General features: G+C 37.8%; 1 pseudogene; it reads right to left on the bottom strand.

The window, feature by feature from the left end:
• Positions 1-11,338: 11,338 nt before the first annotated feature.
• On the bottom strand, positions 11,339-12,754 carry LOC122750950 (annotated as a pseudogene).
• Positions 12,755-18,969: the final 6,215 nt, after the last annotated feature.

Raw genomic sequence — 18,969 nt, 5'->3', positions numbered from 1 at the left:
ATAAGAGCATTAAACTCCTCTTTAACCTTTCCTTTTTATATCTCCCAGACCCGTAAGAGAAAGAAACCTCTGAGTTTTATTTAGAGATGGATTACTTAGCTTTTATTGTTTGGGAATTAATTAGCCAACAAACAAGGTGATGCTGATTAGAGAAATAGGAAAGTAGAAATACAAATAAATAGTCTTAGATCTAAGCTTAGTCTATATTCCATATAGAAATCACCAAAAACCCAAGGCCACCTCTGAGGCTGAGAACCATGTCAAGCACGTGCTATTACAGAGGACCAGGCCGATCACCAAGGACCATGCTATCGAACCTGAGTCAGCGTGTGTGTGTGTACAGAGCAAGTGGGAGAGGAGAGAAAAGCCACCACTTCCATTCTCTCCTTGCCTTTAAGCTCGCACCCCAGAAGTAGAGTGCTTAGCAGACGCACAGCTGTTTGTCACTGTCTCCTCCCTGAAAGGGCAGTCCTTCAAAAACTGGTGTCCTTCAAAAACTGGCGTCCTTCAGTTATCGCTAACCAACTCTAAAAGCTTTCACTTTTTACCACATTTTCCCCCTTTGCTTCCTCAAGAAATGGAACGTTTCCTTGATGAAACAGTCAAAAATAACAGAATATAATAACCTATGCTAACTAACAATATGTTAATAATAATATAGAAAAGGAAGAGAGGGAAGTTTTGTCCAGAGGGGCAATTTTTTGTCCTCATGAACTGATGCTTTGACATTGGTCTTACAAAGGGAGGGCCTCTGCAGAGAGTACATGTTACAGATGGCATAAAATAACAGAAAGGAGATAGTAAAAAAACTAACAAAACAAAACTGTTCATATAAAGTCTCTGAGTTCTCTTGTCTTCTTGAAGTCATAGGATGTCATCAGGAGGAAGCTGGATTCTGGTCTGGAAAACTGGATTCTGGACTCTGGTCTGGAAAGCTGGATTCTCTTCTTTAACTGTTTGAATTGCTGCATTTTTACTAAACCTTAGCATAGCATTGTCAATGATCAAATTAATAAATTCCATTACATTCCCTCCTTTATATCCTTAGATTTTTAATAGAGGGTTGAGGTAGTTATGCAATCTATAACACTTTTTACCACCATTTGTCTGGATCATAGCCAAATTTAGTATGTGTTCATGACACCTGAAAATGTTATGGAAAGATTATCATACCATATCTCATGGTTCTTAGACAGCCAGTGATTGTGCTAGGCCACAGGTGAGTTCGACTAAGTGAGACAAAAAGAAAAATAAGTTCAGTTAAGTTAGGTTATATTAGGAGGGAGAGAGGATGAAACTGGACTGTGCCTAGTAATTGTGCTCTACATAGTCACCATCATAAGCAAACCATGGACTTACGTATACCTGTCTCTCCTTTTGTTGCACATATATTCTCTCCAGGGCCTGCATCAAAGTTCACAGCAAGTTAGTCTCTGAAATGATGAGTTTCCATACTCCCGAAATTCATATCAATTTCACCAAAGACAGTATGATGGTAAAAATGCATGCTATGCTGCATAACTGAGAATATATTAGTGATATATACAATAATTCCAAACCATACTCAGAGTATGACATATAAATAATAAATGAATGTAAATAGCTGATTATATTAGACATTATTACTTAATCTTCTTTTAGCAAGTAAAGCACATCATCTTATAAATGAATTCTCTAGTATAACAGTAGCAGATACTTAAAGTGGTGATCAATTTATCAAAAAGAAATAAGACTTCAATTAGCAAGATTCAATATTCAATGTTTTCAGTGAGGTATCAAGCAATAGGGTTCAATAACCCTCTTTTTTTTTAAACAGAATACTATAAAAGAGAAAAGAGAAGGAAAAAAACTCATTAGAACTCATGGTTCTCTCAAGAAGAAAGAGTAAAAAAAAAAAGAAAAGAATTCTGGTAGCTTCTGAGGCTCGATGGCCTCACCCACAGCATATACTTAAAATGTCTTTGAAAAGTCACTTAGTTTACAAAATTGAGTTTTAAAGAAAAGCAAAAGAAACAAAAGTCAAAGAACAAAGCAAAACCAAAACCAAAAATAAAAAGCAAAAGATTTGCTAGGCATTCTTTTGTGCTCTTAAAGAACTTAAAGGTGTGGTGAATTCCAGGTCTTTTCAGTGCCTTTCAAAAGCCAAAACAACAACAACAAAAAAACACAAAAAGGTTTAAAAAAAAAGGTATAGGATAGGGAAAAGGTGGGGGAGATTGAGGTGGGCCAGAAAACCAGGCCATGTGCTTCAGTGCTTTGCCTGTAGAAGGAAATGCTTGTTAAATTTTAAGGTATTTAAGCTGCTAGAATTTAGGGTATGCCACATTGTTTTAACTGGTTCCCCAATTCTCTGCATGCCAAAGTGGCAGGGGTTTCTTAATTGTCATTGATCTTTCTGTCATAATGTTCTTTATGGTAGAAAATGTGGAGTTCTCTAGCATCAGTTTTGTCTGTGCCACTGATTTTCAATAGGGGCTGATTTACCTGGTGAACTACCACATTCAGCTGATGCTATCTAGCAAACGGTACAATTGTATCATTTCCTCCCCACTTTCCAAATTTCTTTAATTTGTCAACATATTCTTCAAAAGGGGAGTCATTTATTCTAAAAGACTCAAACTCTTGTCTATGGTTAATCATATAAGAAGCAGCTTCTTGTCTGTGTCTGAGATGATTCCTACAGTGACCTTCTAGCTGGTCTGCTAAGGCCCTAAAAAGGCAATTTCCATCTCCTGATACTTTACGAAGACTGAGTCCCAAAGCATTTAACTGATCAGTGGGACTATCAAATGGGAACTGCCTATTTCCTCTGGGCTCCCTTTGCTCTTTAACAGTTGCTATCGTTAGGGTTTTTTGCTCTTTAGCATCTACCTCAGGTCTATCTGAAATCTCTTCACCTATGCATGGTGCAGGTTTTACATGAGAGCAATGAATCCATGAGTCTTTTTCACCAATTTTAATGACAGTAGGAGTTGTCAATAATACCTGAAAAGGTCCCTCCCAAGCGGGCTGGGTTCCACTGGTTCTCTGAAAATTCTTTACATATATTTTATCCCCTGGGTTGAAATTATACAATGAAAAGTCTAATGGTCCTGCCTGGACCACAGCTCCTGCCTCATGGAGTTCACGTAGCCTGGTTTGTAATTCCTGTGTATAGGAGGCAACAGAAGTATCACCTCCCACCAGTGATGTATAAACTGGGGAAAATTTTTAGCTTGGATAGGAGGGTGACCAAAAAGCATTTCATAAGGAGATATATGAAGTTCTCCTCTTGGTCTACTGCATAGATAGAATAATGCCAATGGTAGAACATCAGGCCATTTCAAATGGGTTTCAGTACATAATTTGCCAATCATACTCTTAAGCTCTTTTTATTCATACGTTCAACTTGGCCTGAACTTTGTGGATGGTAGGGTGTGTGGAATTTTGGAGTTACTCCCAAGGAAGAGTAGATTTGGGTTAAAATCGAATCAGTAAAATGTGTGCCTTTGTCAGAATCAATGCAGGCTGGTGGGCCAAAACGAGGTACTATCTCTTTAAGAATAAGTTTGGCAACAAAGGCAGCTGTGGCTCGGAAAGGGGCTGGGAAAGGCCTCCACCCACCGAGTGAGTTGATCAACTATACCAAGGCAAAATTTATAATGTCCTGCTTTTGGCATTGTAATATAGTCAATTTGTAAGTGCTCAAATGGTGTATATGCTAGAGGGTGTACTCCATAAGCTTTGGCCTTAACAGCATGCTGAGTATAAGATTGACATATAGAGCAGCCCGAGTAGATTCAAGATGCTGTGTTAGTCACACCTGGTGCTATCCAGGTTATCTTAATAGAGTCTATAATGCCTTGTGTACCAAAATGGCCTTTTCTGTGAACAGAGAGGCATACCTGGTGGTAGAATTTCCTGGGAAGAAATGGCTTACCTTCCGGAGACACCCAGACACTGTTGATCTGTTTCGCCTTAAATTTCTTTTTCCACTTTTCTACTTCAGAATCATCACAGGTTAGGTTGGAAGGAATATCCTCAGAAGGTGAAAGGTTAAATACATGTTCAGGAGCTTCTAATGCAGCAAGCTTGGCTGCAGAATCAACTCGTGCATTCCCCTTTGAAACAGGATCACTATTCCCTGTGTGGGCAGGGCAATGTACAATGGCCAGGGAAGAGGGCAGTTTCAGGGCATCTAAGAGGTCCTTGATAAGGTCCCCATTGGCAGCAACCTTGCCCGAGGATGTCAAAAAGCCTTGTTGTAGCCAAATCATGCCAATAAAGTGGCATATGCCAAAGCCATATTTCGAGTCACTAAAAATGGTGGCACTCTTCCCTTTGGCTATGTTACAGGATTGTGTAAGAGCCACAAGTTCAGCAGCCTGCGTACTAAAATGGGAAGGCAGAGAAGCTGCCCAGAGAGTGTCATAATCAGAAACTACATCAGCTCCAGTGAAACGGGTCCCCTGTCTCATAAATGAGGAACCATCTGTATAGAGGATAAGATCAGGGTTTTCTAAAGGTGTATCAAAAAGATCATCATGGGGTTTCTCAGCCATATCAACTAAAGAAGCACAGTCATGCAATGGTTCCCCCGAGAGTGGTAAGTTAGGGAATAGTGTTTTTGGGTTGAGGACTGTGCAGCGCTTTAGAGTGATATTCTCATTGCCTAACAGGGTTATTTCATACTTAGCCAGCCTTTGATCTGAAAAGGCTTGTGTCCTGTGATGTAGTAAGAGAGCCTCTACTTTGTGAGGGTATTGCACAACCAACTCTAAAAGCTTTCACTTTTTACCACATCCAACATGATGAAAAGATCCAGAAAGAAGCAATTCAAGACTAAAAGAATTATAGTTATGATCACAAGATACCTGGTAATTTCTACTGAAACCATAATGAGATCTTCGATTTAATATTCCAATATACAAAAGATATAAAATCATAACCAAAAATAACCTACCTGGCAATCCTGAATATAATCTTTGTTTTTTTTTTTTTTTTGGTGGGGCAATGGGGGTTAAGTGACTTGCCCAAGGTCACACAGCTAGTAAGTGTCAAGTGTCTGAGGCCGGATTTGAACTCAGGTACTCCTGAATCCAGGGCCAGCGCTTTATCCACTGCGCCACCTAGCCGCCCCCACCTGAATATAATCTTACAGGGGGAAATGCATTCTTAATGGAACAGAGAACTTCCAAACATTTTTTCCCTATTTTTTTTGGTGGGGCAATGTGGGTTAAATGACTTGCCCAGGGTCATACAGTTCATAAGTGTCAAATGTCTGAGGACAGATTTGAACTCAGGTCCTCCTGAATCCAGGGCTGGTGCTTTGTCTACTGCATCACCTAGCTGCCCCTTACAAACAATAGGAACTTTGAAATGTAATAACAAATGCAGAGAAACATAAAAAGGTATATCTACATGAATGATTTGAAGGACATTTATGATGGCATGGGGAAAATAAACATGTACCTTTAGAAATTTGATGTTTTCATAGAGTATTGGGGGAATTATAAAAAATGAGGTGGGGCTGGCCTGGTTCTGTTCTGAAGGGTTTTGGAGACCAGACTATTGGGTAAGCAGAGGAATATAATAGTGCAGAAAGGAGGAAGAAAGGCATGGAATTTGCTATTTCTCATAATTATAATGTATGAGAATATACAAATATTAAGGAAGTGATGAAGGGAGTAGGCATCATATGAACCAGTAGGAAATACACACACATTTGCTGTAGAAATACTTCAAACAGGTTGAGGAGCCAAATGGGGAGAGGGAGGTGGACAGTGAAGGTATTAACAAGAGTAATAAAAGAGAAGGGATATTCAGAAGCAAAACACAGCTCGTGATCCTGAAGGAAGAATTGAAAAGAGGGAAAGAAAAAAAATAAAATCTAAGGGGGTGCCATATAGTTCCTTTTAGATAATTGGGAAATTGATGAATAAGTTGTAGTATATCAATGTAATGCTATGTCATTTTTCTGTAAGAAATTTAAAAAAGAAACACTTTCAGGGAGTAGCTTAAATGATACAACCTAGATCATGTGGTCACATGAACCCTGATGATAATGTGTATCATAGTATAGTTAGTTGCTAGCCAGTGCTTGGCACTCTTTGAGTACTCAATCAATACTTCATATTCTAGTAGGTGGTATGAGGTAGGTTCTATTGGATTGGTAAGAAGAGAGATAGTTACTACCTCTTTCTGACTCCCACCCTCCTGCATATGGTACTACTGTGTCCCAGATCTTCCCTTTGGACATAACTTTTTAGTCAACTCCTTTAAGTCCCATAGTCAGGAAAATGGATTTTCCTTTGTGAGAAGACAGTGGGAAAGGGGAAGTGTTCAAAGGACCATGTTGGCAGTACTAACTCCTCGATCACCCAGCTCACTCAGAAACTTCCCCATACCAAAAGCTATTTGTCTCATTTGCCTAGAAATGCAGACTCACATTCCCCCTTTTTTCTAGGAGAATTTATAGAAATATGAATAAATAGTATTCTCTTTTATTCAACTCCCAGTCCTAATGCCAGCATAAATTCCAGCTGCTATAAAACTCTCATTGTCTTTGTTTTTCTTTATCTCCTTGTCTCTTTACATCTCTCTGTAGTTGTCTCTCTCTGAAATTATGCTATGAAATATGAAATAGTTAACCACTTTACCTTAAAGAAATTGGTATTCTTTTAAAAACAATAGTCAACATAAAACACTTATAAAACCACCCCATTTGGGAATCTAATATCTTCTCTGTTCTAAGAGAGCAAGAGTGAGAATGAAGCAAATGATGGGAAAGAAAAGAATCACTAGTTCTGTTCTCAGTAACATGAACTGTTCCAGCTACCATGTGTCTCTTCTGTGTGTCTCTTACATTGGCTGGACAGCTCTTGTCTTATTGTATCACTTTCTCTACCCTGATAATTTACTTGCTATGCTGGCAAGGGTGTCTCCCTTGATGCCTCTACTTTTGCACCTACTAGCACCCTGATCTCCAACAAGTTCAGACTTGTTCTAATCTCACACTCTCAAGTCTCACACCTCTCATTATGTTTCCCCTCCCCCTCTTCTCATTTGGAATAGGTGGGGGTAGGCTATTGGTCAAAGTTCCCTGCGCTTTCCAACCATTTGAGTAGGGGGATTCTGGACATTTCTGTATATCAGTGGGCATTATCTCTAGTGCTCTGTTACTAGATGATACAATTAGATATGAAGAGATATTGCACATGACTAAAAGCTCACTAAGGACTAACTTGAGCTTTCAAACTCTATGAACTGTTTTCCCCTAGTATCACTATATTAATACTTCAGCCATCTCTATCCCTTCATCTTTGAACAAGAAATTAAACAAATACTACCAACCTACTTTGGCAGATGTTGAAATCAAACTAGAAATGATCTGGCCAATATCCTACTCCAAATTCCTGCGAGTACTTTCCTTTTCTCTCTGTTTCCATTTTTCACTCTATCATCTTTCCAAACTCTGATTGACTTTTGCCTCTGCATTAGAGGCAACCTTATGAATGTTTAGACAGTTTCCACACATTTAGTAGAGCTGAATCAGAAATCAGAAGTATAGGGCTTGAGCTTTGACTATGTATTTGGGCAAATCACCTAACTTCTCTGAACCTCAGTTTCCTCATCTATAAAAAGAGTTGTCTCAACTACATGACCTCAAAAGTACCTTCCAACTCTAAGTCTGTGATATTATGTGACTTTGAAAGAGTTTCCTAATGTCTCTGCATCTCCCACTCCTCATTTCTAAAATGAAAGGATTAGACTAGATGTTCTTTAAGGTCTCTTACGGCTCTATATTTTGAGATCCTATGTTCTGACTAAAATCATTTGGCAGTTCATTTAAACAGTATGTTTGACTGATTTTGCAAAAATTAAATGGACCTGTCAGCTCAGCAAAACCATAAAGCTTGCTCTTTTATCCTACAATAATCTAAAAGCCCAGATTCCACTCAGGACATCTGTTTACATGACCATTCATCCAGGCCAGAGATTTTCCATTAAACTTTAACTCAATTCAAATGCTAGAATATCTTGTTCATTTCTACTTTAAAAATAATAAAAAAAAAATCTTGGTAAAGGGATTAGGCTCCCCTAATTTGATTGGATTGTCCATTCATATGTATTTTACTCTTTAAAGATGTTCAGTGAAGCACCATGTGTTTCAAATTGACTGCAGAAATGGCAGATGCCTTATGTGGAAACAAGCTCAGATCCCATTGAAATGTTAAGGAAATAGAGCATCCCATACAGGTCACCTTCCATCATTCATTTTGAGCTGTTATATCTACTGGTCAACATACAGAGCATATTTATGTAGCTATAATTGTTATCATTTTATTCATTTCCCTAAATCCTACTGGGTATGCTCCATAAATTGGTCTTTCTGAAGAAACAATACTGATGACCTGGTTTATGATCTGTGTCATGTAAAATCTGATTTTTCACTGACTGCTTGCTCACAGGGGAGTATGCTTTTCTATGGTCAACGAAGGTATGTTAGCTTGCAACTCCAGGGAAGGAAGTCAAATTCAGAACAGAAAAATGGAAATTAAAATGAAAGCATTTTGTACTCTTCATTGAAGAGATAGCTCTTCAGAAGCACTATTGTGTGATGATACAAAAATAATGAGGAACAGATTTCTGTCAAGCATTAACCATCATGTATGCTTTATCTTGATATGGCCCTAAAACAGCAGTCTCAATTCAGTGACTATAAGTTAGAGAGAAAATGTCCAATTCAAGAAACTCTTTTGCTCATTTTTAGTCTTTTTGAAATAATTTTTATTTTGCAATATGTTCACCAAGTTTCTGAAAAGCACCTGTTTTTAAAATAGCATTTTATACATCCAAAGTATTAATAATGACAAATGAAATACATGCTCAGAAGACAGTGTCCACCACAGCCTCCCTTGACAGAAATGGAATACTGAATATGAATGAATATGAATCTCATTAAACAACATAAATTAAATACTGAGAAAAGCACAAAACATAGAAAGTGAGATGTTTGATTAGAGGTGGTAGTTTTTGTAGAGTAAGAATCTTTTCATGTGGAAACTAAAAACAATAATTTCCTTTGAGTGCATCAAAGGGGATGAGATTCTTTCCATATGTAAGGTTCTCTGAGGTTTTAAATGGATATAATTTAGGAAGCTGTCCTATCACTTTCATGTCTCTATTTAGCAAATTTATGCAGTGATAAAGAAGACAGGAATAGGTACAATACCTGTGATTTCACTGATGTAGGGAACTTCCAGATATTCTTTCTTGCTCCTCATAGCCAATCTGTGGCAAAAGCCTATTTTATTTTCACAATATCTCTTGCTTAGGCCTCCTTCTCTCCTCTGACACTCACTGTGCTAGTGAAGGCTTTTATCATCTCATATCTGGACTATTGCAATGGCCTTCTGGTTGGTTTTTCTGCCACCAATTTCTACCCCACTCCAGCTTATCCCTACCTCGGTTGTCAAAGTAATCTTCCTAAAGTCTATGGCTATGTAAATCCCCCGACCACGTTACTGCCATGCTCACAAAACTTCAGAAGGTCCCTATCACTTCAAAGATTAAATAGAAAATCCTCTGTTTGCCATTCAAAGCCCTTCATATCCTCCCCCTCCCCCTTACATTTCCATTCTTCTAACACCTCACACACACACACACACCCTCCATATATCTTGCCATCTTGTGACAAAAGGCTTTTTGCTGTTCTTTGAATAAGATACCCCACGTCCCAACTCCAGGCATTTATTTGCTTTGTCTGTTCCCCCATGGATGTAATTCTCTTCTTTCTCATATCTGTCTTCTGGCTCCCGTGGTTTCCTTCAAGTTCTGGCTAACATCTGCCTTCTAAATAAAGCCTTTTTTGATTCTTCTTACTTCTAATACCTTCCCTATTATGTTAATTATTTATGAGTTTTCCTGTTTATAACTTGCTTATACATAGTCATTTACATGTTATCTTCCCCATTACACTGTGAGCTCCTCAGGATCAATTTTAAAAATATCTTTCTTTTTTATCCCCAGTTCTTAGCAAGATGCTTCTCATACAGTAGGCATTTAAATATTTATTGGCTGATTGAATCCAGATAAGGAAAGACTTTCTACTCATGCAGGTTGGTACCGTCTCTTTAACTTACAGTTTTAGGCAGTAATTTTGAATGCTGAGGTTGAGTGCCCTACCCAGGGTCACATAGACATCATGACAGGCAAAACTTGAATTCAGGTCTTCCCAGATTCAGAGTTAGTATTTTTTTCATTCTATAACACTGCTTTTCAGTGTAACATATAAAAGAGTCAGTTGGCTTTGGCCCTGTCATTTTTATATATTTTTACAGTTTTATTCTGATGCTTCATCATCATACCTAAGTAACTCTGGGTTATACCAATGCAACTCAAGCCCTGGCAAGTTCTACCAAGCTGGAAAGGCTTGGAGGATGCTCCTAGGCATGCACTGTCTGTCAACTGAAGATCAGACTAGCTAAGTTCAGGGGAAGATCATTACCATAAAGCTGGCTACCACATGTTGACTATTATTGGCTCTCATAACTTAATCATCTATCACAGAAGCATTCCTCAATATATTTTTTTGTTCTGTGAGCTCTTTTCAACAACAAAAAAATGTGGTTTGAGCCCAAAGGTTAATTTAATATGCTACTTGTAATATTCTTTTAGAGTGCACATTTTAAAAATTAAACAGATTTGTTAGAAGATATTCTAGGTAAGGTTTGAAAGATAGCAACTGGAGCATCTAGGTAGCACAGTGGATAAAGCACTGGCCCTTGGTTCAGGAGGACCTGAGTTCAAATCCAGTTTCAGGCACTTGACACTAGCTGTGTGACCTTGGGCAAGTCATTTAACCCTCATTGCCCCACAAGAAAAAGAAAAGAAAAAAGAAAAAAAAAGATAAAAAGACCCCAAAAATGAAAGACAGCAACTATGGGAGAAGTTATGATAATTTTAAATTAATTGTTTCACACAAAACTGTTAATGTAACCAAATGCTTATAACTCAGAACAGATACATTAAATCCAGAGGTTTCTCTGCTTCACAACTATTTATCCTCACATTGCTATTTTAGCAGGTCAGGAAATATTCTTGCTGGCTTTCTATTTCAACTTAAAAGCACTAATAAGCCACCATCATTTTACTTCATATATTTATGCTGTTGATGATCTAGGATTTTGGTTTTTGTTTTGTTTTTTTTTTTTGCGGGGAAATGAGGGTTAAGTGACTTGCCCAGGGTCACACAGCTAGTTAAGTGTCAAGTGTCTGAGGTTGGATTTGAACTCAGGTCCTCCTGAATCCAGGGCCAGTGCTTTATCCACTACGCCACCTAGCTGCCCCCGATGATCTAGGATTTTGGATGAAGACTAGGCATAATAGGAGAGTTAATTATTTCTTCAACCTGTCCCTTTTCAAGACTGCTTTTTCCATTGATCTTGGTCATCAGGCTGTTTGGGGTCAGGAGCTGCATTGAATATCTTAATGTTGTCTTGGTGCCAATTTCTCCCAGGTGGTTCATTGCTTCCTCACTGATGTTTATCCCTTCTGTCTAGGCTTTATTTTTATTATATGTTTCATTTCTTGTGGCATGTACTACATGGTGCTGACTATCATCATTCTGTCCAGAAGATCAAAGAGAATTCCATGGGGAGAGTCCACATCCTTAGTAGTCTTAATGACACACTTGCTCCAGTAGGAAGCAAAGCTAATGGAGACAATGGAAGACTCCAAGCGGTGGTGTTGATAGGTCCAACATATGTACTTTGTTAACAAATAGTATGCCAGGAACCCACTCAGCTATACCTTGGTCAGTATACTTCTTTACCACCTTCTTAATTTCTCCTTGTAGCTTGTCTGTAATTTCAATCTTCTTTGCCTTCATTAACTGGCTCATGATGGAAAGGAGATGGAAAGTATATCTTGACAACCGTGGTACCTACCATTTGCAACATCCCAGTCAAACCAGCTAACATCCTGAATAATTTCTCTCTCTCTCTCTCTCTCTCTCTCTCTCTCTCTCTCTCTCTCTCTCTCTCTCTCTCTCTCTCTTTCTCTCTCTCTCTCTCTCTCTCTCTCTCTCTCTCTCTCTCTCTCCCCTTCCCTCCCTCCCTCTCTGCCCTTTGATAAAAGAAGATATTCTTCTGCTTCAAGGTTATAATCAGTAGCATAGGTATTGTGCCTACCTTGCCTCTTCATTGCACTACTGTTTTCTTCTATGTAAATCATGTCTCAAGTGCACCCACTCTTTCCGCAATCTTTCAAAGATGTTGGGGTCCAGTTTTAACTGCTTTTGCCATTTTAAGAAATATGAATACATGGCTGATGGTCTTATGATATGCTCTCATAGGGTTTTCAGTCTCACATGGACTTACCTTCATAACTCATAAACCTTCATAAACTTCCTTGGTTTCTTTCATACGTCAGAACATCTATCTTCTTAATTTCAGTAGAGCAGACTTCACTTCCCACCATGGGGACAGAATTGGTTCTTACTACCCAACTCTTGAGCAACAGTCAGGGCTAGGCCTGTCTTGCCAGGTCCAAGAGCTCCTGGCAACAAAATAGCTTTCCTATCCATTTTGTTTACTTTTGATTAATTCTACTATCATACCACATACCTTGTGGGCATTCGTCTACTCCACAAGCCCCCACAAGCTGCTTGCTTGAACAGGCCACTCTTGTCCAGTTCCAGTCCCTTCAAGTGGCTCTGCAAGGTGATGATGCATGGCATCTTCATAGTGCTCTTCACCTCCTTGATCATCATCAGTTAACAGTAGGTACAGAGCCAGTCATCCAGTAGGTGGACTGGGAAAAATTGTGCCACATGTAAGCATCAAGGACTTGCAATAATATTTGCCCCCTAAATTCCAAATTTCTGGAGAAACAAATCTATAATACTTCAAATATGTACATACTTGTTGTCACAGAGGAAATATGTATTTATAACATAATAGGACAATTATTTACTGCAAAATGAAGAATTTTTAGTTCAAACCCTTTGGACCATATTGAAAACTACCAAGAGGCTTCCATTAAAAGATAATACATATGGGCAGCTAGGTGGTGCAATGGATAAAGCACCGGCCCTGGATTGAGGGGTACCTAAATTCAAATCCAGCCTCAGACACACTTACCAGCTGTGTGACACTGGGCAAGTCACTTAACCCCCATTGCCCCACAACAAAAAGAGATAATACATAAGTTAGGCCTAGAAAGAAGAGAGAAATTTTGAAACTAATTACTTTTAATCTCCACTTACTTCACACTAGGCTTGGCAAATGATGGGATATGGGAGATGAAAGAGAATAAAGACTTAAGGATTATTCTTATGTTTTGAGCCTGGATGACTGGGAGGATGGTGGCACCTTCAATAATGAAAGGGAATTTAGAAAGAGGAGAGGGCCTACAGGCTAAGTAAGATGAATTCAGTTTTGGACATATAGAATTTAAGATGTCTATGGAATATTCAGTTTTCTTCTCTCTCTTTCTTTTTTTTTTTTGGGAGGCAATTGGGGTTAAGTGACTTGCCCAGGGTCACACAGCTAGTAAGTATCAAGGTCTGAGGCCGGATTTGAACTCAGGTCCTCCTGAATCCAGGGCTGGTGCTCCATCCACTGCATCACCTAGCTGCCCCTAAATGTGATATCTTTTTTTTTTTTTTTTGGTGAGGCAATTGGGGTTGTGACTTGCCCAAGGTCACACAGCTAGCAAGTGTTAAGTGTCTGAGGCCAGATTTGAACTCAGGTCCTTCTGAATCCAGGGCCAGTGCTCTAACCACTACACCACCTAGCTGCCCCATTTTTTTTTTAGTGAGGCAATTGGGGTTAAGTGACTTGCCCAGGGTCACACAGCTAGTAAGTGTTAAGTGTCTAAGGCTGGATTTGAACTCAGGTACTCCTGACTCCAGGGCTGGTGCTCTAGCCACTGCACCATCTAGCTGCCCCCCAGTTTTCTTCTCAAAGAACACAAATAAGCACCTTAAGAAATAAGAATTGATTTATCTTTCATAGTAGACTTATAAGATCACATATCTAAAGCTGAAAGAATCTTGAAGGTCATTTAGTGATATCCCTTCTTTTTATAGAATAGTAAATTAAGGCACAGTGAAGTTAAGTGACTTGTCCAAGGTTCCATAGGCAGTAATTATCAGAAGTTGGATTTGAACCTATGACTTCTCACTCCAAACTCTTTGTATTCTTAGTTCCTAGGATAGCACCTGGCACATAGTAGATGCATTCTAAATACTATTATACTGAGTTATTGATTCTCTCCATATGGCCTGTCATTGGATTTTTTTTTTACTCTCCCTTCCTACTTGTAAAGAAGTTTTTCCAAAGTAAATGAGAGACCTGTCAAGCAAAGCTAAATGAGGAAGGAATTAAGCATGTGCTCAAGAGCTAAGTGATGCACTTGTGCAGCATGTGTTGCAAGGAGTAGTTTCAAATCTTCAAAGAAATAAAAAAAAATGAAAATGACATTCAAATGAGGTTTCCTGCTTTTGTCTTTGATGTTAAATCTGATGAGGTAAATTGCTTTCATAAGTTAAAATAGACAGTTAAAGGTTATAATAATACTAATGCCAAAATAGTCCAGAGAGAAGAGGAGAGTAAATTTAAATATCTCAATGATTTGTGGAGATATAATGACTCTATTAATATTAATTATGTCATTATCATTCTCTACTCTCCAAATGGTAAATTGCCAACCTTTAACTTACTGGCAAAGACACAGAAATGTAAATAGGAAGTTCTAAGTCCCCTTGTACACATATATGCTGTTTGTGATTTCATGGAAGAAAAATTATAACAACTGTAGTGTTTGGAAAAGAAAAATATTTGAGGTCTACAGGATGCCAGAGGCAGAGACTTCATTCTTTTAAAGTTAAGTCTTCAGTGGTAGCTTGAACACAAGGCTATAGATGGCTGCTGGGAGGATAAGCAGAATTTTAAAGTATGGAGTTTTGTCCTCAGCCTTTCTTTCTTTTTTTCATACGCACACAGACATACACACACTAAACATTTTCAATACACTCATGATAATGTCTGAAGAAGAAGTAAAGATTTTTTTTTTTTTGGTGAGGCAATTGGGGTTAAGTGACTTGCCCAGGGTCACACAACTAGTAAGTGTCAAGTGTCTGAGGCCGGATTTGAACTCAGGTACTCCTGAATCCAGGGCCGGTGCTTTATCCACTGTGCCATCTAGCTGCCCCAGAAGTAAAGATTAAATCACCACTTTAATGGGAAAGTAATAATACTATTAAAGGGCCAGGAAGAATGCTTTACTCCCTGCACTTACTAAGACTTGAGAGGATGAATTGTTTATAAAGAAATGTGAGCACAAAGAGCACTAAAATTGCCACATATCTTTAATGCAAAATATAATAAATTTGCAGTCATAAAATATTAGAACTAGAACTTGAAGATCATATAGTTCAAAGGTTCTTAAAGGTTTTAAAAAATATTATTTAATTATTTTTAAGCATTCTTTTCTGTTTAAAGTTTGAATTCCAAAATTTCTCCCTCCCCTCCACATCCACTAGAAGCAAGCAAGATAATATCAATGTGAAATCATGTAAACATATTTGCATATTGACTATATATGTGTGTATACACACACATATACATATATATTTAAATCAAGAAAAGTAAAGTGAGAAAATTATACTTCAATTTGTACTCAGAATTAAACAGTTCTTTCTTTTTTCATTATGAATCTGTTAGAATTAGCTTGGATCATTGTATTGATCAGAGTAGCAAAGTTTTGGTAGTTCATCATTACCACATTGTTTCTACTATGCACAATCATTTCCTGGTTCTTCTCACTTTACTTTGCATCAATTCATATAGTTCTTGCTATGACAAAACTATTTTTAGAAATATTTTTATGCCATAGAAAAGCAGAAAAGCAATCCATTAAAGAAGGAAGTAATAGCATAACTTTGTACATAGGTAATTTCATCTTGAAGTAATTGACACAATGAAGAAGAAAACCATATTTTGAAATTCTATTTGTTTACTGTATTTGAATAGAGTGACTCTTTTAGTGTTTGGATGACAATTTTTTATGTGCCATTTAAATGTTGGTTATCAATTGGAGTTCTAAATAGATACATATCATTAAATTCACAAGAATTTCCTTTTTATCCCATGAAGTTCCATTATCAAAATTACTAGGTGATACTTTCAACTCTTAAAAGTTATGTCTCTAATCATTACATGCCCTTTTAAAAAGCATAAACAGCTGTTCAAAATGAATCATAGTTTGTGCTTAGCTGCTTATTTTAATCCCCACATCTGAAATAAACCAAGGATTTTAAACTTCCTGTCCATAGGAGGTAAAATTCTCAATACAAACATCAACTGTGATAATTTCATGCACCAATGAGAGGAGGCACCCTGAGAGGACCCACATCATAAAATACAAAATAGAAAGGGGCTCTGAATTTCTTGGGTATTGGGTCTATCATAAGAAGAGAATTAAACTTACAAGTTATTCCTTTCATAACGAAGCTAGAGCTATATTCTAAAAGAAAAACAGAAGATTTAAAATATGGGCAGGGGGTGTGGTGCCATATGGCAGCACCAACAAATTATACAAACAAATCAAAAACAAGCAGGACATGTTCCTCTTTTAGTTTGGTAACCATATGTGAGCTCCACAAGTGAGAGAAGCTCCATTCACATTGAGTAAAACAGATTCTTTGACTTGGGGCCACCGATATGGCTCTTTCAAACAAAATCATGAAGACCTTGTAATATAGTTTTAATTGAGTCCATGTATGGGGTCGCACATGAAATGTTTATGTTGGCAGAGCTGCTTTTGAAGTTCTAAGCCTTTCTGAATCAAGAAGAGAGGCAGAATACCAGTATCATTATGATCATCAGTATCTCTATCATCAGAAAAATCAAATGACAGGCCCACCTGAGTAAACTCTGAATAGGGAAAATTGAACTAAACATGGCCCCTGCCCTTGAGAAGTTTACAATTTAAGTTAGACTTTATTGTCCTAGGAAAAAAAAAAGACTATAGACCTCCAGCTGCACACACATTGAAAACATACATGAAGTGAAATGACAAGCAATGGGTTAAACAGAAAACATGGGTAAGTCTTGCTAAAGGCTATCAAAAGTTCCTCTGCCTTCTAACCTTTTAAACTCAGCGTTGTCATGTTCTTCTCACACAGAATATAGTTTCAGCATTCCTTTCTTGCTGACTTCTATCACAACATTTCTTATGCTTCTTCCCTTTGAGGTTACCTATTGGACTTATTCAAAGCATGCCGATGGCCCAAGGGCTGTGAAATCTTGTAGAGGCTTCCTTTTCAACCTTGCCCAACTCCCTGAAATCATATCTAATTAGTTGCCAGGTCCTATGGCTGCTGCTTTCAAATCATCTTTTTTCCATCTCATCTCTTTGCCGCATTTACATAGCTGCCACTTAAGTTAAAGCCCTCAACACCTCATATTGAGAGTATTCTAACAGTTTCCCAATTGGTCTCTTCTTATTCCTTACTCTCCTTCATGTACTCTATGATCCAGTGACACCATCCTACTTGCTGTTCCTGTTACAAGGTACTCTATTTCCTAACTATCTGTTTTCACAGGCTTTCCCTCAAGCCTAGAATTGCTCTCATCCCTCTTTATCTCAGCATCTTGGGTAATTCATTTATCTTTCTAGGCTTCTGTTTATTCAATTTTAAAAGAAAATGATTCAGGAAAGCTAGGTGGCACAGTGGATAAAGCACCGGACCTGGATTCAGGAGGACATGAGTTCAAATCTGGCCTCAGACATTTGACATTTACTAGCTGTGTGACCCTGGGCAAGTCACTTAACCCCCATTGTCCCACAAAAAAAAGGATTTAAATAGATGACTTCTAACACATTTTAAAACATTTTAATCTAACACAACCCCCCTATAACTTTTTGAATAGTTTGTGTGCATACAATTTCCTGGATACCTATTCATGTGACTTAATATGCTCCTCATAATTTTTTTTCTTTTTTTTTTTTCAGGGCAATGATGGTTAAATGATTTGCCCAGTCACACAGCTAGTAAGTGTCAAGTGTCTGAGGTCAGATTTGAACTCAGTTCTTCCTGAATTCAGGCCTGGTGCTTTATCCACTGCACCACCTAGCTGCCCCAATAATTTTTTTAAGGTTCCTATTTTGAAGTGAAGCATGGGGCAGAGTGGACAGAAAGAATTCAGAAAATCTAGCTCCAGGTGATACCTCCTACTCTCTGAAACATAACAATAGTGTGACCATGGACAAAGCATTTCACTTTAGACTGAAAGTTACAGATAACCTACTTTGTGAAAGAAATTTCTATTCTAGTTATTCCTATTGATGAAATCACAGGTTCTGCACCACATACACAATTGAATAAATAATATAAACATCATTGGATACTAATATTCATATAGTGATCTAATATATATTATAAAATATATATAAAATAGTGATTTACAAACCTCATTTAATTTTATTTTCACAACAGTCATGGGAAGTAGGTATTATTACCTTAAGTTTACACATGAGGAAACTGAGGTAGTTAGAGATTAAGTAACTTGATTATGGTTACCCAGTTACTAAATGTCTGAGGCTGGATTTTAACTTTTCTTACTGATTCCAGGTCCAGCATTTCTATTTGTTGTGCCACCTCATTGGTACAGGAAAACAGAGGTTGGACCTGAGAGGCCATCTCAATCACATTTTGTTGATAAAGACCTTGGGAACCAGAGATTTTAAGTGTCACATCTAAGATCACTCAGGCAAGATTTTCCAAAGATGACAGAAGCTTGATTGAATAAAGGTCTTGCTTATCCCACTGTACAACAATGCCTCATAAATATGTTTTAAATCAACTAACCAATCAATCAGCAAGCATGTATTTTCAGGGGCTTTAGTAGGTACTGGAGAAACAAATACAAAAGATGAAATAATCCTTACTTTCAAAAAGTTTACATTCTTACCAGGGAG

This window comes from Dromiciops gliroides, chromosome 1, assembly GCF_019393635.1.
Source record: "Dromiciops gliroides isolate mDroGli1 chromosome 1, mDroGli1.pri, whole genome shotgun sequence".
Taxonomy (NCBI): Eukaryota; Metazoa; Chordata; class Mammalia; order Microbiotheria; family Microbiotheriidae; genus Dromiciops; species Dromiciops gliroides.
This window is presented reverse-complemented; position numbering and strand designations above follow the sequence as displayed.